Here is a 21,967-nt window from a genome sequence, read left to right on the forward strand (position 1 = left end):
ATATCTCAGCCAGGTTCCCCTGATTTCTGCTTTGCTTTGCCTTTTTGCTTTACCCATCTGTGCATCTGCAGCCCTGTGCACTCCCACCAGGGCTTTGCCTGGCACTCAGAGAATGGAGCAGTAGGGAGAACTCAGCCTTCACTAAAGTCAGGGGTAGAATGAACATTTTAACATCATCTTTTAACATTCATTTTTAAGGTACATATGTGATATTAATGCTTATGTATGCACGCTGTGTTTCCAAGACAGGAAGCGCACATAGAGACCGAGTCTGTTTATCTAAATTATCGGAAATGTCTAAATCACTTAGTTGTAAAGCTACTAATTAAGTCTCAACTAAATGCCCAGCTATTTTACAGATAGGAAAAATGAGGCACAGGGAGACACTGGATGTGTGGATGTAGTGTTCATATGCCTGACTATCCAGCTGGTTGTCTAGTTTCCCACTGTCACTGGAAAAAAACAGACATTTGTAGGGCAAAACCCATCTCACAAGGAAACAGAAGATGTGGCTAATGGAGACCAGAAGAATCACACCTAGAACTGGGGTGTGAAGCGTTGGTCCTGCTTTAGATATCAGCACAGTAAATACTGAATGTAGATGAGATTAATCTCAACCCATGCCCACAGCAGAAGAGCAAGTCAGAGGGAGACACACAAGTCCTGACAAACTGGTTGCATTAACCAGTGCTTACTGTGTAGGAAGAAAAGTAATCAGCTGTTACTGGGGTGGTTAAAATGGGTAACAGGAACAGCAAATAGGTTATACCTGATAGGTTCACTGCTATTTCAAGATTTAATTGTAATTATATGATTAATCAAAGTATATTAAAATTATTACCTAAATATCATATGAATATTAACTATAGAGGATGCTTCTCAGCTTTTGTGGCATCGCTTATTCAAATAGAATGTTGAGAACAGCAAGGCACTGTAGACTACAAGAAGAGACCACTTAAAGCAGTGAAAGCAAAGCAATATTACCACAGAAGTAGGTCAAAATCCTGGAATCTGGGGTTTGATGAAAGAAGGCAGTTGGCAGATGGAAAGTGGGAGACTTCTTAAGTGCAAGAAGCAGAAGGAAAGAAACCATGAATTTAAGAGTGGGAATGTGAGACAAGAATTGGTAAAGTGTAGAGAGCAAGGTGGGCAGCAGAAGAGAGATAACAGAGGGGTAGGTACAAAAAATTATTTACAGACTTGTGTAATAGTCTGGGAATCAGAATTTTGGACTGTATTAGAAATAGACAAATAATAACCATGACTGTTCAAACTTAACACTTTGTACACAGCCAAATAAATAAATAAATAAACTGCACAAAACAATTTCTAGATAGGCTGGAAGTGGTGCTAGGACCTTCATTTTCTCTTAGACTCTACTACAAAGTCTTTACCTAAAAATTACAGGCAATTGTCACTTATCACAAACAGGATATCCCTATTTGACACCATGATACAACTTGCACAACTCCCACTAATGTTTCAGGAAGTTGCTTGTAAAAAACCCCAGTGTATTCAAAAGGAAACAAAGGCCATTATACTTTGTGTCCTTGAAAGAAAAGACTTACTGAAAATAGATAATCAGTAGGAAAAGACCTTTACTTGCTTCTAGCCGGACCCATGTAAGAACAGTGCCTTGTAACACAAAATGCCAAAGCCATAGCAGCAGGCTAGAAATGTTTCAACATACTGAACGGGCTGATTGTGCTATCATTCAGAGAGATCTCAACAGTTTGGGAAATAAGTGGAGAGAAACTTTGTGAGGTTTAACAATGGGGAATTCACTGGTACAGGTAGAGGCCAACTGTATGGAAAGCACCCAAGTGTCCTCATGGACTACAAGTTGGACATGAGCCAACAATGCGACTTTTCAGCAAAGGTGGTCAGCAACATCATGGGCTGGGTTAGGAAGCACCTCACCAGCACATTGAGGGTGGTGATCCTTTTCCTCTGCTCAGCACTGGTGAGACACATCTGGAATGGTGGTTCCAGTTCTGGGCTTCTCATCCAAGGGAGATATTGACCAGAGCCAGTCCAATAGAGAGCTACAAAGGTCATAAAAGGACTAGATAAATAAATAAATGATGGGTGAGCAAAAAAGACAGAGCCAAACTCTTCTCAGTGGTGCCCACTGAAAGGACAGAAGGCAAAAGGTACAAATTGAAACACAGGAAATTGCATTAAAACATAAGAAAATGCTTGGGTGGGTATTGGACGACTGGAACAGGTTGCCCAGAAAAGAGTCTCCAGTGTAGGATACATTCAAAACCCAACTGGATGCAACTCTGAAAACCCAGCTTTCATTGACCCTACTTTGGGCAGTGCAGTTCAAACTGATGATCCTAAAGTTGAACTGATGATCCCTGAAGTCTCCATCCCACATCAGTGAAATTCTGTGATTGTGCAAATTAAGGTGTGAAACTTAAATTTAGTCTTTGCTCTCTTCTCCGGTCATGGGTACTGAACATGCCAGCTTCTAGGCTGATATTTATAAACTGCAAGGAGTGCTTCACTTCTGCATAAGTACAGCTGGTACCAAGAGGCTGACAACTGTACACCAAAGTCTGCCAACTGTCCTCATTTGGGAGGAGCACATTGTCTCCACATAAGAGAAAAATACTGTCTTCCCTCCTCAAATGCTCCTGTGGACACTATCTTTTACAAGCAACCATGAGAGTGCGATAACTTTTCCAGAACAGTCTGTATTTCTCTCAGTCAGTTACTTCTCTCTAAGGTCTCTCCTAAGCTCCAAGCTCCTATTAAAGATGAAATGATACATGGTGAGGATGGTGCACTACTAAAAAATACCGTATTCAGACACAGAGTTGGCAAAAAAACACAGGAAAAATATGCAGGACAGCTAAGGAAACTGAGAGTCTCCCTGACAAGTTTTCAGAGGAAGAGGTACCAAGGGTATTGGGGTCAAGGGTGCATTTTTAACAGTGAATGATGACAAGGAACCTTGGTCTCTAACTCAGCGAGTGGCAGCTTGGGCAGGAGGATTAGACCCTAGAGAAAGAGAAGACCCTATTAGCATTCCTACCCTGAGGTTTTGCCAGCTTACTGAGAGTACATGGAACGTGGCTGGCCTTCACTTAATGTACAAGAGGCACTTGGTTCCCCAACGGCCTTTCCCAATGTTGTTGCTTGTGAATCCAGATAGAATGACTCCCCTAATTAGACTCTTGTCAGAAAGACTAAAATTGTATGCAATAGAGACCCAGGGCAGACTGAGAGCTGTTGCAGCAGGAGGATCTCAGGTGGGACTGGGCATTGCTTAGGTGGAGATCCCACGGGAACTGATCAATAATCGTGACACGTAGGTCACATCCACAGAGAGAGGAGTACACAAGCAGCAGTGCCCAGGGCCGAGACTAAGGGGAGAGTGCCCAGGATAAAGGCTCTACCAGAAGTAACCTTGAGAAACCAGTTGTGGTGGGACAGTCTAGACAATGGCACTCACCCAGAGTTAATGGATAGTGTGCTTACCCCCAGACTGTAAAAGTTAATAAGAATGTGGAATCCAATAGCTGAGAGATGAGTTGGTTACCACAACTCCCAAGGCGGGGCAGGAAGAGCCTACCCACTCCCCTCCACAGCCAGGAAACTTCCCATGCTGTCCCTACCAAGTGAGCCAGGGGAGGGCAAGTGGATTATACCTTAGAAGGCTCACTGAACACCTGCAGGGGGTCTTACTGGTAACCTTCCCCCTCAGTCCCTTCAAAACTCCAGTCATGTTTTTGGTAGATGCAAGGGCTCAGTTGTCTGCTTTAAACACTGATACTGATTAGCAGAGTGGAGTTAGGGGTAGAGTTAACCGCAACAAAAAACATATGGGTCATCATCAATGTATTTGGGTACTCCAAGACTCAGCCTACTGCCCAGGTAAAATGCTGGCTGTCTGGAGATGCCACTCCCACAATGGCCACGCATGGTTTTGGAAGTGCTTCCTACCAATATGGGATTTATTAAAGGGGAAAGTCTGTGTGGTCACAGAAGAGAGACTGGCAATTCAGGTTTCCAGCAACCTTCATAAGGCTTTTAAAGACTGTCTTGATATTTCTTCCCTCCAAAATAGGGAATGTAAAGCCACACCCCTTTTACCACCAGTAGACAAAGAGGGAATCACTCCAGTGATAAAGGAGTTGGATGAACAGGAAGTGATAGACCTGTTCCCCTTATAACTCCCTGGTGTGGCCAGTTTGCAAGTCTAATGAAAAGTGGTGGCTAACTATTGATTACCAGCATCTAAATGCAGTCACTGACCCCTTAACAGTTGCCCTCCCTAATATGGCTGAGCTAGTTGTCACTATTCAAGAGCAGGCTGATCAAATTTTGGCTACCATCGATGTAAAGCACATGTTTTTCATAGTGCATGTATGGGAGGGTGACCAGTGAAAATCTGCATTTACACAGGAAGGCGTCCAATACACTTGCAGTCTCTTGCCACAGGAATGTAACTACCTCAGCACACCATGCTTCTCAGACACTATCAGAAATCAGTTTCAAGGAGGGGGTCAGGATGTACCAATGTCTCAATGATATACTGATGTGGGGATCTGATACTGTTGCAGTTGGGCAAATTCAAGCAAAAATAATTACTCACCTGGAAAGCCTGGGGCTACAAATTCCAGCTAAAAGTCCCCTCTCCCAAACTTAAATTTTCAGGTATACGGTGGAAGGGAGGGACAGTGTGTATCCCTCCTGAACCCTTCACTGCTTTGGGACCAATAAAGATACCATGGAACAAAAAGGAGCTAGAACATGCCTTAGGGTTTACTGGCAAAAGCATATTCCCAATTTTTCTATCTTAGTTCATTCCCTGTATGATTTAACGCAAAAGAGGGTTGCCTGGTAACTCAGATGAGAGGGTTCTGTTGGGATATGGGACCAGAACAAGGGTCTCTGTATTACTCTACCTCAATCAGCTGAGGAGGTGTAAGGAACCAGATGGAGTAACCATTGTAATCCCTCCATTGGACCCCTGTAGCCCTCTAATAGAACTCCTCTCCAAGGAGTGGCACCACACCACTGAACAAGCCCCTGAACAAATCCTCATTAGCATTTCCAAAGGGATTGCTGGAGAGGACAAGACAGCAATAAGGGTCTGCATATAGCCTAAACCTTGCACATCACAATAACATTGAGGACTAAAACACTGAGGAGCAGAAGGGGCTGAAGTCCATTCTCACTGCTGAGCCATGATGACTAAACCACAATTACTTGTTATGGAACAAAGGAAACATTTTCCTCAAGTGGAGAATTCTTATGCCTACCTAACATTGGTATAGCACAGTAGTTTTAGGTAGAGATTTGGTATTACTACTTTGTGTCCATTTTGAGTTTTCAGTTTCTCTGAGTTCCTATTGCTCATGTAGAGAAGCAGCAGAGGATCCAAAGGGCCTCCTGACTATTATACTGGTGGCCAATTAGCCTCAATGTTTTTAAAGCAACTTTTTGTCCCATATTTATCTTTAACGTGACACCATTTTTTTTCTGAAAGTATCACCTGGCAGGTACACAGATTAAGTGGCCCGGGCATGCCTTTGCAGAACTGAACTTGCAAGTTCAACAAGTATCAAAGATGACTTCAGAGTTATATACTGGCCTTGGATATGCTGCTCCTTGAGGACCATGGAGTTTGTGGAATGTTAAATATCACCGACAGAGAATGCTGTATCATGATACATAATATGTCTACCTCAATAAAAGAGGCTCAGGCAATACTGAAACGAGTAATGGACCAAAAACAGGGGAACTTTTCCAATCCACACAGTTGAAAGACTGGCTCAATGGCTGGGCCCAGCTAGGCTCCGAGATCCTGATTACATTCTATTTTACAATCTCTGGGACCCACAGGACAGGGGCATGGTTGGCAAAAAATCAGAATGACTTGGGTCTTGTACTTTCAATGGCTGGCACAGCTACTGTTCAGTGTATGATTACTATCTCCTCTAGGTCTTTTATCTTGTCCCCTTCTATCTGATATCTAATAATCACTAGCCTGGAAGACAACATCCCTGAAGAGTCCTTTCCATCCCAGTATCGCTGGAGCTGTACTCTTTTGTGATTTTCTCAACCACTAACCCTAATTAGACAGGAGGTTTTTGGGCTGAGGTGCCCACCACCCTTGGGTAGCTGAGATCAGCAAGGTGTGGCAGAAGCAATGTTGGTGGAGTTCCATTCTCTCCTTGGCATGCCTTTTCCAGTCCCAGTGTCCCTGGAGCTGTAAGAAACAACAACGTAACAAGCCCCCAAACAAAAAGTAAACTAGAGGGCCCCAAGCCAACAGGCTCCCAAAGCAACAGGACCCTCAAAACAAAACAACGGGCCCCAAATAAAAATCCTCAGCCCCTACAAACAAACAAAAAACAAACCTCAGGGCCCCAAAAAACAGGTGAATGAAAACAGAAGAAAACCCAAACAGCAGCCTCTTAAACCAAACAAAACCCAAATGAAAACCACAAGCCTCCATACAAAAAAAAAAACAACCAGACACAGGCTCCCAAACCAACAGTCTCTAAAAAAAGAGGACCCTAAAACCAAACAACAGAACAAAGAAAAATTCCACAGGCCTCAAAACAAATACCAAGCCAAAGGCCACAACCTGAAGAAAAAACCTAGAGTGCCCCAAAAGACCAAGCAACAGGCCCTACCCCCACAAAATAAGAAAAAGCAAAGTAAACCCTAACCCTATGGCCCCAAACCACCAGGCCAAAAAAAAACAGAACCCCAAAACCAAACAACAGGACACACAAAAAAAATGCACAGACCGCAAAACAAAAACTATAGAACATATATAAGAACATATATAAGAACTAAGAACATATATAAGCCAAACAACAGCGTGGGAGAAAAATGGACAACACATAGATTAATGTAATCAAGTATTGTTGTTTATTGAGAGTAGCAGTAGCCTCTTTATACACATTCAGGCTGATAATATAAGCATATTGCTGACTGGTACAACACATTCTTCATATACCACAGGGCACTATCTAACTGGTTAAATACAACTGTTTATGTGCTGTCAATGCAATGCTTTCACATCCTGTTATTCTTCTTTTCTGCTGCCAACTTCCTTATCTTTCTGATCTATCTGATGTTTTAATAACCTTGCAGCTGGGCCTCAAAGCTCACTCTGGCTAATAATAAGTAGTCAGGATTGCTCACATGTCCGTTTTCTTCCAGAAACTGCTCCACAATTCCCACTTCTTGTTTTGAGCAATCCAGACTTGCTTCATCGCGTGAGATAACATGGTAATGCTACATCACCATAAACAACATACTAATAATACAAAAACAATAATAACTAATATAATTGATAAACCTTGTTTAATTAAATGATTAAGCCATCCCCCTAGCCCTAAGAGGTTTAACCAATCGTCTAACCCAGTATATACAACAGTTAATTTTTTCATGTTATCTTTAATCAATTGGATTTGGTTGTGAATCGACTCCGAATGATCAGACAAGTTCATGCAAGACATCCCATCAAAGTCTTCACAACCTCAAGCTAACACTAAAAAGTCAATGGCAGCACAATTTTGTAAGACAGTATATCTGACACTATCAACATCTTTTAGCATCTATGTTAAAATACCAGAAGTTCATCTACTTAGCAGTGCAACAGGCTAGTTTGTGTATATCGCCAAGAGCTTCTCCTGCTGCTACATGTGGGACAAACAAAGCAGCAAGAACTCCCTCTGCTGTACCCCAAATTTCAAGTTTGCCATTACATTCTGGGCCCAATTAGTGTATTGAGCGTTTTGATCAAAAGTGTTGTTTTCCACTTATTAGTGCTCTCATATCAGGGGCTAACAAGGTTTATTTTCCAATATAACATGGTCCTCCTATCACTTGTTTAGGAATACACTGCCATGCTCGATCACCACAAAGCAAAAAATATCCATCAGGTAGCTGTTTTGCTGTATCATTATTCCATATGCCATACTTGCTGCCTTCCATTTCCGCGCCTATAGCTCCATCACAATATCCATTCCTGCTCTGATACCATTGTGCCTTTTGAGTGTTACAGTTCTGTGCTCGCCTTTCCCCAGTTGGGTTTTTGCATTGTGCTTTGAAATGGCCTGCTTTTCCACAGTTAAAACATTTTTTGTCTCTTTTTTTCCCCTTTTTGTTTTTTATTTTGTACTATAAGACATACTGCGGCGCCTACTGCAGCGGCGAGATGTGCAGCTTTATCTGCTTCTAGCATTCGCTCAGAAGCTTCCAACAACTGAGCTACTGTAGCACCTTCCGGGAGTAGTCCTAACACATGTTTAGTTTTTTATTAGCATTTTCACATGCTAACATATAAAAAAATTTCATTTTCATATCTTCTGACAAATCGGGATGTGATATTATTGCTGATATCAGCGATATTATCACAAATATTGAATACGGCTCTGTTAGCCCCTGTTTAGTATTTGTGAAAGAGAGGGTTGCTTGTGCAGGTTCATGCACAGTTTGCAAAGCTTTATATGCCAATTCTTGTGACAGTTGTAACACTTCAGTTTGAAACCGTGCCTGCAAATCTGCGCATACAAAAGGACCAGTACCCAGTAACATTTGTGCTTGCACCCCATATAATACATCGGTGTTCTGTCTTGGAATTGCAGCTGCATTTTCACACAACATTTATGATGAAATTGCACTTGTTGAGAAGGAGTTAACAGAGTATTAATGAGCATTTTTGTGTCATATGGCATCAACAATTGAGAAGTAAAAAGATATTGCAAAATAGATTGAGTAAATTGACGATTTCAAACCATACTGCGTAATGGTTGATTTGGCTGCTTTTATAATTTTCCAGTCTAATGCAACCCATTGCCCCCCTCCCCCTGGTCCCACAACCACTGGGGAAGCCATCAGACCCATGTTGGGAATCATTTCTCCTTCTACTATAGCATTTTGAATAATCCCCTTCCATCTAGTTACCGGACCCACACTCCCACCCTCCCCTCCCCGTGTTGGATCTGGAAGAGGTGGAGCAATGGGTGTTAAAGGGATAAGGGAAGTAGGAGCAGGAATAGGGAACGGATCAGGAGACAAAAAGAGATTAGTGCCCCTGGGTTGTTTGGGATGTTCCCCAGAGCAAAAACTAGGGGGATTTTCAGGGGTATACTCATCCTTGGTCTCTAGTTCTTTCAGTTTTTTCAGCAGATCCCTTAGTTGCTTGTCTCTGAGTCCCAGCTCCTCCTTTGGTTGTTGCTCTATAGCAGGCATTACCAGTGTTGACAGGGGAAGCGGAGGATAGATTGATAGCAACAGTGGTTGAGAAGATAAATCAGGCGGTGGAGGAGGGGAGGAAGGCAGTGGTGGCAGAGCAGCCAGGAGCCACGGCAGGCGGGCACGAGGGAGGGGGTCTGCATTCTGAGATTCCTTGCCCGTGTTGTCCTGCTTCTCTCCCTCTGGGTCCTCCAACGATTCTGGTGGCAGCAGTGTTTTCGGTCGCTTTTGGTTTTGCTTCTCGGTCCCATTTTTACTTTTTAGTGAACCACAGGGTCAATTGCCACAGTTGGCTGAGCTTGAATTAGTATAGTCCCCCTGGGTGCTGGTGGGGGTATTTTAGGTGCCTCAAATAACTGTCCAGAGGTCGAGTCCATATTTTGGGCATTTGTCGATACTGCTAGATCAGGCGTTAAGGCAGCGAACACTGAGGCTGCTGATGCCCTCTCACTATGCATTTCTTTTAATGTGTCTCGAATCAGCTGCCACAACATGGCTAATTCTCCAGCCTCCTTAGACCTTTTGCTAATTTCTTCCCATAAGGACTTCCCAATTTCTTCCCACATTTCCAGCTCAAAAGCTGTACTGACAGTGGGGATCAGGGCTTTCTCTTTAGCCCATTGTAGCAGCTGCTTCAGACTGCCACTCTCATAATGTATCTCTCTCTTTGAGGGGATATGTTGGAGGAGCTTAACTACTGCCTTTTCTTCTTTACTGGTGCAGACCCCATCTCCTCCCTGACCACTCACCTGATCAGGGTGAGATTCCTCCGGCGAGTGCACTTCTACCAGCTGCAGGGGCAACGAGCTGTTTCGGTCAGCTTTCCCACTACCCTCTCCTTCCAGCTGTCTTCATTGCTCCTAGACAGCAACAGCAAGAGGGTCCCTGTTCAGGTGCCAGTTGCAGGAGATCAATGGACAACACGCAGATTAATGTAATCAAAGTATTGCCCTTTATTGAGAGTAGCGGCAGCCTTTTTATACACATTCAAGCTGATAACATAACATAATATAAGCATATTGCTGACTGGTACAACACATTCTTCATATGCCACAGAGCACTATCTAACTGGTTAAATACAACTGTTCATGCGCTGTCTATGCAATGCTTTCACATCCTGTTATTCTTTTCTGCTGCCAACTTCCTTATCTTTTGCACGTAGCTGATCTTTTAGTAACCTTGGAGCTGGGCCTCAAGGCCCTTAGCTCACTCTGGCTAATGCTAAGTAGTCAGGATTGCTCACATGTCCGTTTTCTTCCAAAAACTGCTCCACACAACAGCACCACCACCACCACCACCCCCCAAAAAAAAAAAAAAAAAGTCTAAAGAAAAAACAAATCACTGGAACCAAACAAAGAAAAACACAGGCTCCAAAACAAACAAAAAAACCCACAGGCCTTGAAACCAAACAAAAAAATAAACCACAAGCCACTCCTGAACAACTAAACACAAGCCAGACCTCAGACCCAGCAACAAACACAATCCCCCTGCCTGAAACACAAACAACCCTCCTAAACCACAAACACTACTCCCTGAAACCACATACAAGCCCACCCCCCACAAACACAAGCCCCCCATGAACCACAAATACAAGCCCCCATGCCCCACCAACTGACAAGCCTCTCCCAAACCATCAAACAACAACCCCCCTGACCCACCAACACACACAAGGCCACCCTGACCCACCACCACAAGAGCACCCTGTCCCATGACCAAACACAAGGTCCCTATGAACCACAAATAAAAGCTCCCAGACCCACAAACAAGCCTCCCAACCCAGACACGTGCCTCCGACCCACTAAGAGACGCAAGCCCCCCAAACCACAATCAATACCCCCCTGACATCCCAATGAACAAGCCCTTCTGATGTACCAATGAAAACGAGCCCCCTCCCTATCCACCCAACACAAACCCTTTGACCCACCACAAGACACAAACCCTGTGAACAACAAGTCTTCCCGCACCATGAACCTAATGCCCCCCAAACCACACACCCCCTCAACCCACTGAACACAATTCCCCCACAAACCACCAAAAAAACCCAATACTCCCAACCAACCCAACACCACACCCACAACCCACCAGGCACATGCCCCTGACCCACAAACACAACCCCGACACACAAAGAAACAAACCATCCAAACAACCAAACACAACTCCCCCACAACCCACCCCGATCCACCAAACATAAGCCCCCATGCCCCATGAATAAACACAAGCCTCCCACAAACCAAATACAAGCCACCTCAAACACAAGCCCCTCCATGAACCACAAATAGAAGCTACCAGACCCACAGACAAGCCCCCTCAACCCACCAGACACATGCCCCTGACCCACCAAGAGACACAGGATCCCCAAGCCACAAACACTATCTCCAAAACCTACCAACGAGCAAGTCCCCCCAACATACCAACAAAAACAAGCCTCAAACACCAAACTGAAGTCCAGCGAATGAAACACAGCCCCTCCCCTGCCACCCAAACCAAAAATGACAAAACCCTACACAACAGATGACCCAGAAGAAACACAAGCCCCACACCCAACACAAACTCTGACGAACACGACTCCCCTCAACCCTCCACCAAACAGAAGCAAACCCCAAAGCACCAAAAAATACAACCAGCCTCCTGCCTAGCCACATCAGCCTGCCCCCCCAACCAACAAGAAACCCCAGCCCATCCCCTGAATCACCAACAAACCCGAGCCCACTGTCAGAACAACCAAGAAATACAAGCCTCACCTCGAACACATGCTGTCCCCGAACGACAGCCAAACACAAACACAGCCCTCAAAGCACCACGAAACACAAGCCGTCCCCAAAGCACCAAAATACAATGACCCTTAAAACCAAAACGAAACACAAGACGCTCCCCACCCCAAACCACCGATACATACAAGCACACCACGCTCAGCACCGATACACACCAGCCCACCCCACGCACACAGCCCTTTGACGTCACTTTTTGCCATAAACCCCTTCCCGAGAACGGACTCACTACTCCCGGAACTCTTCTCCTCGGAGACTGACCGCTGCTGTGTTTACACAGCGTTTGTATTTCCCGCGGGTAGGGCTGGCCACACCCACACAGCACCCCGCCCACAAGCTGCCGCACACGGAACCTGCAAACCGCTTTCCCGGCGACAAAAAGAACCCACCGACCACGGCAGATTCCCCAACACCAACCAACAGATACCCCTAACCCTAAGAACCCCTCCCCGAAACACCACCAAGCTCAAGCTCACCGAATCAAGCACAAGACACCGCGCCCCGAGCCAGCACAGGTGTGTAGACAGAACTCTACACAACTAAAGATGCCGCCGAATAAACACGCCTCCCGCTCGAACACAAGCTCCCCGTAACCACCACCGAACACAAGCTCCCCCTTAAGTACAACCAAACTCAAAAGCCCCTCTCCGAAACACCAGCTCCCCCCGAAAGAGAACCAAAAAAAAGTGTCGTCCCCCCCCGAAGCAAAGAAGACGCCTCCCGAAACACGACCCTCTAAAAAAGGAACACAAGACACCCGCCCCGCACCCCGAAGCACCAAGAAACAGAACCCGCCCCCAAAACCATTAACAAACACATCCCCAGCCCCCGAACCCTTAGGAAACCCCAGCCCAGACCCCGAACCACCAAGAAACCCCTGCCCAGACCCCGACCCACTGAAATACATCTGCTCACCTCCCGTACCACCGGAACACACCAGCCCACTCCTGGAAACATGGGTACACACCAGCCCAGCCCCCGAACCTGCAAGATACGACAGCCCACCCCCCGGACCACGAAGAAATACAAGGCTCACTCAGAGCACATGGTTCCCCCGAACCACAGCCGAACAGAAGCACCCCCCCCCCCCCTCAAAGTACCACGAAACACAAGCCCTCCCAAAAGCATCACCAAACACAAGTCGTCCCCTGAAGCAACAAAGACGCCCCTCCCCCGAAGCACCACGAAAGATAAGCCATCCCCCGAAGCAACAAAATACGACCCTCAAAACCAAGAAACAAGCCCCCCCTCCCCGAATCACCAAAGAACACAAGCCCACGCCCCGAAGCACCGAAAAACCCTAGTACAGCCCCCCCCAAGCCACCGAACCGCACCAGCGCATCCCCCGAAATACGAAAAAACACAAGCCTCACCCCGAACACAAGCTCTCCCCGAGGCAAAACCAAACACCCCTTCAAAGCAACACGAAACACAACCCCCACCGAAGTACCAAAACAAGTCCCCCTCAAAGTATAAAAAAAAAAAACAAAAAAAACACAAACGCTTGAAAAAAATAGAAACAAGCTCTCCCACAACCCGAAAAACCAGCCCAACACCGCTCCAACCCTCCCCCCAAAGACCGACACACACCAGCCCACCCCCCGAAAAATGAAGAAACACAAGCCTTACCCAGAAGCTCCCCCCAAACCACAACCCACCACGAAACCCACGTCCCCTCTCGAGGCAACAAAGACGCGCCATCCCCAAAGCAACACGAAATACAAGCTGCCTCCCGAAACACCAAAATACAATGACCTTCCAAACCAACTAGAAACACAAGCCCTACCACACCCTACAAAATACCAAATAAACTGAACCCACCCCTCGAATCACCAAAACACACCAGCCAGCCCCACAAACCATGAAAACAACCCAGCCCATGAACAACCAAAAACCACCAGCCCACCCCCCAGCCACTAAAACATGCCAGCCCACCTCCCAAATCACCAAGAAACACCAGCCCAGCCCTGAAGCATGAAAAACGTGAGCCAAGCCCTGAACTACCAACACCAGCCCACCCGCCCCAAAACACCCCTTTGATGTCACTTTTCATCATGATCCCCTTCCCCAGCACAGACTTAACCACTCCTGAACCTCCTCCAATTAAAAGTCAACCTGTCTCGTTCTTCATTTCAGCTTCACCTCTGGCTGATGATTATCTATAATATATAGATTATATCTGTATCTGGCTATACAGATTATCCAATCTGTATAACATCAGATTGGACTACACGTGCTTTCGCTTACATCATTAGTTAGTAGGTAGCCTACTTTGTTAGTAGAGAGCAGAAAGTCTGCATAAACTGTACACATATCAGTGACAGGAGGTTGCATTTAGCTCTGGAGCCAAGGGTAAAAATCAGCGGTGTCTACCGAACTCAGTGGGCTATTGGTCAGCAGACAGTGTTCATCAGGTGCAGAAATTAAAAGGTACCTGAGAAAGGTATAGTCCATCTGTACCGCTACAGTGCATGTTTTAGGAGCCCTGGGGCCTGGGCAGTGAACAGGCTCTGCCTCAGAGTAAGACATCAGGGCAATCCCCTCATTCTCCTCCTGGTCCCTCCTGCTGCAAAGGAAAACAGTTCAGAGTCCAGCAATGGAGACCACAGGGCCAGTTCCACCGAAGCCTGCCCTGCTGGGTCCTGCAGAGCAGTGCTGAGTGGTGCCACAAGATGGACAGGGAGTCAGTGGCTGGAGCCGTGGCTGCAGCTAGGAAGGACACTGTGAGAACCAGTATGCCAGTGGGAAAGCATGGCCCAGCCATCACCCTGCCCTCCTCCAAGCTGTGGGCAGCAGCAGTCTCCATGTCCTTGCAGAACCACGTCCACCAGGCACTTCTCATTGGGTGTCCTCAATCCTGCAGGTAATGTCCCCCCTTTGGGCTGCCACACCTAAACGGAAACACTCAAAGGACAAGTGAGCCCAGCTTAGCAGCTTGCAGGAGGTTGCCTTTCTTTCCAAAACTCACTTGGTGCATCACAAGTTCCCCTCTGCTGCTGGATGGGGGCCATGACAGGCTCTTGTTTGGGATCAGTCTGCAAGAATCAGCCTGTGCTCAGAGAGCAGCCCCGCAGCAGAAAGGGCCACTGGCAAGCTTCCCTTGACCCCAGCCTTAGCATGGCACAGGTGGACCCTCAGCCAGGATGAGCCCGTGTTCCTGGTGGTTCCCCAACCCACTCTGCTCCATCACTGGCATTGTGGGACCTTCCCTCCATCCAGCACATTTCACCCAACTCCTTGCTCAACCTTGGCCCCCTGGTACAGGCCACAGCATGTGAAAAGCAGCCATGCTCACCACTGCCTGGGCCTCCAACAGCCCCTCCAGCCTCCTGGTGCTGAATGTCCTCCACTGGGCAAGAGAGGAGTGGAAGGTGAGCAGTGATGCCCCTGCTGCTGGGCTGCAGAGCAGTGCTCGGGGAGAGAACCCAAAGCAGAGAGACACCCATTGGCATGACAGCTGCTCAGCTCCTGGTCCAGGACTCTGAGCAAAGGCAGGCAGGTGACTCCGGCTCCTTGGCTTCAGACAGGGAGAAAGCTGACTGAGCACCAAGCTGCCTCTTCTCTCTTGCCAGTCTTGTCTCTTCTCTCTTGCCAGAGCTACTTGCAGCTGCAGGCGCCCCTCTCCTCAGCTGGGAGCTGTGTTCCCCCATCTGGCTGCGCCTGAAGCATCACCCCCACCTTATGCCAGCAATGCACGCAGACAGTGCTCCTTCAGCACCCAGGAGCTGCAGGAAAAGAGGACAACCAGCGTCAAGCCTCGCTTCTCCTCAGACTTGAGCAGAGGCTATGCGAAGTGTGGAGGGCTGCCTCGGTGATTTGAGACCTGAGAGCTAGCGAAAAGGCAGGGTCCCAATCTGCAAAGCAAGGCTGACCAAAGATAGAAAATTTTTTCTCCTGTTTTTTTCCTCACTGCATTCACAAAAGCAAAGGATGCCAGGGGCATGGGGTGGAACCTCTCCTGCCCAGCCAAGGGACGTGGCAGAAAGAGCCACTCGAAATCAGCAGTGCAGTAGCCGGTGGGCCAGATGAAGAGGAGGGAGGTCATGTCCTCATTGCCGCTCCTCTTGTCCTCTTCTTGTTGCTCCCACACCGCCTCCTTGACTTCGCCAGGCAGAGCTGTGGGCGCAAGGTGGTGCCACGGCTGCAGAGAGGAGCGGCAGGCAGAGAGCTGGAGATGGCCTCCTCAGGGTCCCCCGATCGGGTAGAGCCCTGTCTGTGCCCCATCTGCCCTTGGGACACCCAGTTGGGTGCACCTAGCTGGTGCCAAAGTGTCCCAGAGATTGGGGAAATCTGGCTCTGAGGGGCTTATCACAACTTGGTGACCACCAGTTCCTCCTGGAGGACAAGAAGGCGCCTCTCACTCCTCTTGCAGCCCCAGATCAACTGCATGTCTGCGGCCAGCACCGGCTCGGGGTTCCTGAGAGCCTACCTGAGGAACCTGAGAGCTCTCCTGAGCGTGGCGGGCATTAGCAAGGCCGCTGCTGCAGGGCCCCGCTGTGACAGCTCCGTGTGCCTCCGAGCCGCAGGACAGAGCCCACCGAGAGCCGCAGGAACAGATGGCCGGGCACAACCCGCCCAGGGCAGGAGGGCCCTCGCCGAGCACCAAGGATGAGGTGCGGCCGACGATGGCAAGGATGCGAGGTGGAGGCTGGTGTTGGTAGTGCTGGTGGTGCTGGTGGTGCTCGGCCAGCCCCTGCCCCTCCCGCGGCCGCTCGGTGCCAGCACCGCTGCCCCCTGCAGGCTCCGGCGGCCGTTGGCTCCAACTGACCAACGCTGCCCCCCAACGCAAAGTGGGTGGGACATGTGAGGGGGGGGGGGGGTCGGGGCCCTGGGATTGGACGCTTCCTCCAACATGGCCGCCTCTGGCTGGCAGCGGGGAGCCCCGGGCGGGATGGAGTCACCTTCCCTTTCCTTCTTCCCCGGCTGTGCCTTCGGGGTGCGGTTTGCCGCCTTAGCCACAGCACTGCTTTGCTGGCTCCAAATTGCTCGGCTTAGGGGTACCGGGCTCTGCAGAGATGCTTTTTCGTAGGAGAGGACCAGAAATTTAAGGGGAGAACCCACATACTTTTTGGTACTTTATCTACAGTGCTTCCCCTTTTTATCCCTGCAAGCTATTAAAAGGCATTCAACCCATCCCATTCTTCATTTCAGCTTCATCTCTGGCTGATGTTACCTGTAACATCAGGTTGGGTTGTGCTCTTGCCTAGATCATTAGTTAGTAGATTATTCGTCAGCAGAGAGCAGATCAGCTGCATGAACTGTACACACACCAGAGACAGGAGGTTGTGTTTAGCTCTGGAGCCAAAGGATAAAAGTCAGCAGTGTCTACTGAGCCTGGTGGGCTATTGGTCAGCAGGTAGAGTTCGCTGGGTGCAGAAACGGAAAGGTACCTGAGAAAGGCATATTCCAGCTGTATCTCAAGCCTAACCCTAACGCTAATGGTAGAGGAAGTTTTAGGGCTGCAGCTGAGGTTCCCAGCACTCCGGGTGGCCCAGGTTGGAGACGTGTGGCAGGAGACCCAGTCCTGCCTGACTCCCCCCCATCTTCTCTGACATGTAGGAAAGAGTGTGTTCCTGAGGAACGGCAGCTCTGTCTGTCTCAGGGTGAGTGGTGATGAGAGTGATCTTATCCTAATGCCCCCATAGACAAATGCTGCCCTCTGGGTCCTCGGTGAGCAGCGTGTGGCACGCCAGGAGGGTGCGGGGCTGCGGCTGGGCGGTCAGGCAGGGCTGTCATGGCTGGTGTGGGGCAGCCTGTAGGGCTCCTTTCTGGCTTAGGGGAAGAACTCCACGAGCAGTCACTGCCTGCCAACCTAGGGATTGTTTCCACTCCTCTGAAAGCCATTACCAGAAGGAATACGGCAACACAGAAGGAGGTGCCACTCAATCATGCAGCTGTCCTGGTCTCCATCTGCAGGAAGCGCTTGAGCCTCTCATTTTGGAGGCCACATGAGACAACACTTCTGTCTGGTGTGACCAGGTCAATGATCTGCTTACCATGGTGGCAGAGCTGAAAGAGGATGTCGAGAGTTTAAGGAGTGTCAGAGAAAATGAGCAAGAGAGAGATTGGTGGAGCCAGACCCTACCATCCCTGAGGCAAATCCAGCAGATGGAGGATCCACAAGAATCGGAGGATTCCCTAACACCTTGTTACCCATAGAAGGAAGGAACCCAAGAGATGGGGGGAATGAAAACAGGTCCATGCTCGAAGCAGCAGGCAAATCCCTGTCAGCCTCCCCCATCTTCCCAGTTGCCCCTACAAAATAGATATGTGGATCTGGAACTTGAGGGCCAGGCAGATGAAGATGTAGATGAAGGTCCATCCAGAATGTTGCCTGAGGCTAGTCAGTCACCCCACACATTATGACTGTCTCTGTTGAGGAAAAAAGGACTGTAATTGTTGTGGGCAGTTCCCTTCTAGGAGGAACAGAGAACACAATATGCCAAACAGAGCCTTCCCACAGAAAAGTCTGCTTCCTTCCTAGGGCCCAAGTTAGAGAGGCAACCAGGAAACTCCCTAGTCTGGTTTGGCCCTCAAAAGGGACTTTAGGGTGCTGGGAAGACTGGTTGAAACTTCAGGAACACAGGTAGTGTTCTCTATATCCCTTCTGTGGCAGGGAAGAATACTAAAAGGAACAGGAAAACATATTTGATTAACATGTGGCTTAGAGGCTAGTTCCACCAGCAGAATTTTGGTTTTATTTTTCAGTCATGGGGAGGTTTACATGCCACCAGGTCTACTGGCAAGTCATGGAGTTCAGCTGTCTCAAAGGAGGAAATAGATTTTAGCTCATGAGTTGGTGTGTCATTGAGAGGGCTTTAAAATAAGTTTAAAGGGGGAAGTGGATAAAACCAGACCCACAAGAGATGAGTTTACAGTAAGATTAATTCTCATAGTTTCCACCATTTAAAATATATGAAAAAATAGAACTAACGCTCTGTTGACACTGTAAGAATGCTAGAATTCCTATAGAGATGTGTGAATTTGACTTAGTTTCCTACAATGTTAATTTTTTTTTTTTTTTGCATTGAAAGTACATTTTTTAAAAAATCTTAAAACTTTTTTTTTTTTTTTTAGTTTGTTAATAGTGTAATAGGAAACAAAACAAAACAGAACAAACCAAGTCTTCGGTGTCTTCAGGCTGTTCTTCTTACTCCAGCTCTGAACCACCACAGTGGAAATTGTCTCCACCCAACTATCTCCTGTGTTCCATAGCCCAGGGGCTCCTGCAGAGCAGAGACCTCTTGCACGTGAGTAAGGTGGGACTGATGAGTTTTAAGCAAAGGTGGTCATGGCCAGAGGTGTGATGGCAACATTCCTGCCAGAGACAGAGTGCAGCTCCTGATGGGCCCAGCAGGACTGCAGAGCTCCCACACACTCTTGGCTCTGTCGCTGGCACGGAAAGGGGAGTCTTCCTTTTCAAAAACTTGTGATCTGGCATTGCTTGCTCATGCCAATGAAGCCAGCCTTGGCAAATGCTTTCTGTGAGTCAGCACACACATCTTTGGAAGGGGTCCTGAGCAGGTATGGGAGTAATGACAAGAAACAGGACTGGAGCATGAAGCAACTGGGAAACTACCCTGACAACATAAGCACACGCAAAGGTTTCAGGAGCTCATGGCTTTATGTTCTCCTCTAACATTACACTCTGGAAACACTAATATTTAATTACATCTTTTGTATATTCAAATAATACAGTTTATCACAGTGCCATAAAGCAAAGAAGTCTGTATCTTTTTACACCTAGGTTTGCCTTTGTTACTTGAATTCTCTTTACCTCAAACTTTCTTCATCTTTCAGGTTAAAACAATTGCAAACCTGTTCTTGGTACTGCAATCTGAGCTCCTTTCAGTGTGTGTTAAATGTGTTAAGCAGAGGATGTATGCTGAAATATTCAATAATAATTATCTCTGTAATAATTCAGTTCTATATCAACAAAGGAAATCTCTAATATTTAATTCCAGCTGGCAGTGAAATCTGAATAGCAAGTAGATTAATAAGAAAATATTACAACAGCTGGTTCCCTAAGGAAAACAGCATGTCTCAAAGCTTAACAAATAATGCTCTGGGAGCCATGACTTAGACAAAAATATCATTTATATGTCTGCCATATCTCATCACAAACTGCAAGCCCTTGAAAGGACAGCAAGCAGCAGGGATTGGTCTTTGCATGTGACTATAAGGTACCATCTACACTGCAAACCAGTACAGTAGCAAAGCTTTTTGCCTACACACCTTACGTATCACGTAAACTGAAGTAAAATCTGTATTTGTGAAGGGGAACTTGAGGTACTTGGAGGTGCGACAACAGATTCCAAGAGGTGCTGCTGCATTTGGGCATTTGTGCCAGTTTTCTCACACTTTCAGGCACCAATAGCAACCGCAAAATGTTCCTGATGTTTGCTGTGCTGCCCAGACTGCCATACAAGTAAATAACTGGGTGCAATAAGCTCAATAAGCAACACTTGCAGCAAGCTAGGAAGCCTGAAGTGTACAATCAACTCTCAAGATCCATTATCACAATACTGACTTAATTTATCCGATTCAGCATTTGACTGCTGTGGTGATGGCTGATCTAGGGAAACCATGTGCAGACATGGAGAGCTGCAGTACAATGCTTAAATAACTAGATTTTATTCCCAGGCAGCAAAATTCTCATGCTGTCTTCAGTTCCATTTCAAGCAACAGAGAATTTTGAAGAAGAGAGCACTGGACCAAAGCTTCTAGAAGAAGGAAACCTCATGTCTTACTGATTCTGATCATCCTTCACCAGCTTCACCCAGATATATCTGACAGCACAGCATTGACAGTGATCCAGCAAAAAGAGACAGAAGTATTACTTCACATTTTAACTGATTTGATTACAGTTTGAGTGGAAATATTTAGAAAAAAAATTAGAAAAACATCCCTTTTTTTTCAAACACTGATTCCTACTATGTGTATTTGTGTATGTGTTGGCGGGTGTGAATCCCCTTGTGTATTGCCTACAAATTTACAGCTGTGGATCCTCTTCTGGTTATGAATGCTCTAGGACTTTTCAACTTGATTGTCTAGGGACTACTTGAGTACATGCACTTGTCAGTCCCTTCTTAAATTCTGGGTGAGTATGTGCAGACCAGAAAGAAATGAAAATGGCTTTAATCAAACAGAAAGGTACAAAAGCTGGGAGAAACTCAATCTTATGGACAATCATATTTAATGAAGTTGTTTGTGTATCTGCAGGAACTTTTTTTGTTTTTTTAGAAATCAGGTCAGACACCATTTCATCTTTCCTTGGTATTATTAAAAGTGCTCTTTTCTTCATTTTTAATTTGTTTTTCTTGTCTGTGTCTCCATTTTTATGAATAATGGAGAAGTGATTCTGTGTCAGTAGATAAAATATGCATCAAGACATCACCTGTTACATTACTTTTTGGCTTTTATCCCCAGAAAGCTTGAAGGATTTACATAGTCCTTTTAGACTGGGAAGTGCCATTATCTTTATTTTAGTCAGGGAATTGAGTCCAGAGGGCAAAACCAGACTACATGGAGATAACAGCTCAAACGCACAACAGTCCTTTTCTCATAGCTGGGGAAATCTGTGGCTGCACCAAAGTGGGGACCACCTGCATGCTGGCTTGGTGATGGCACAGGCTCAGGGAAGCAGTTTGTAGTTTAAAGTTGAGAGGACACCGGGATAACATTATGGACACAAATAATATTTTTTTAAAAAAATTGGATTTTCAGTTGCCTAGAGAAAGGTGGCCTGAAGAAAAGTAACTTAACCTGACATCCTTTGCAGCCACCAGGAATTTTACAGCTGGCTTCACAAGGAGAAGACTGATCTACAGACTCTGAAAACACCATTTAGTTTGATTTCTTATCAGTACACAGGAGATCTCTGGGAGAGCTCGATGTCCCAGTTTCCTCTCCACCTCTTTGTTAGTTGCATATTTTTATCCAAAACCACGTGCATACACACTCTCTCC

General features: G+C 46.8%; 1 long non-coding RNA gene across 1 annotated transcript; it reads right to left on the bottom strand.

Annotated features, from left to right (window-relative positions):
- Positions 1-1,345: 1,345 nt before the first annotated feature.
- LOC139794628 (uncharacterized) lies at positions 1,346-11,466 on the bottom strand. The gene is made up of 2 exons (XR_011725208.1): positions 9,981-11,466; positions 1,346-2,045 (listed from the first exon to the last, which is right to left on the bottom strand). It is a non-coding gene; the product is annotated as an uncharacterized lncRNA (long non-coding RNA).
- Between the last annotated feature and the right edge of the window lie 10,501 nt (positions 11,467-21,967).

Source organism: Heliangelus exortis, chromosome 3, assembly GCF_036169615.1.
Source record: "Heliangelus exortis chromosome 3, bHelExo1.hap1, whole genome shotgun sequence".
NCBI classification, from domain to species: domain Eukaryota; kingdom Metazoa; phylum Chordata; class Aves; order Apodiformes; family Trochilidae; genus Heliangelus; species Heliangelus exortis.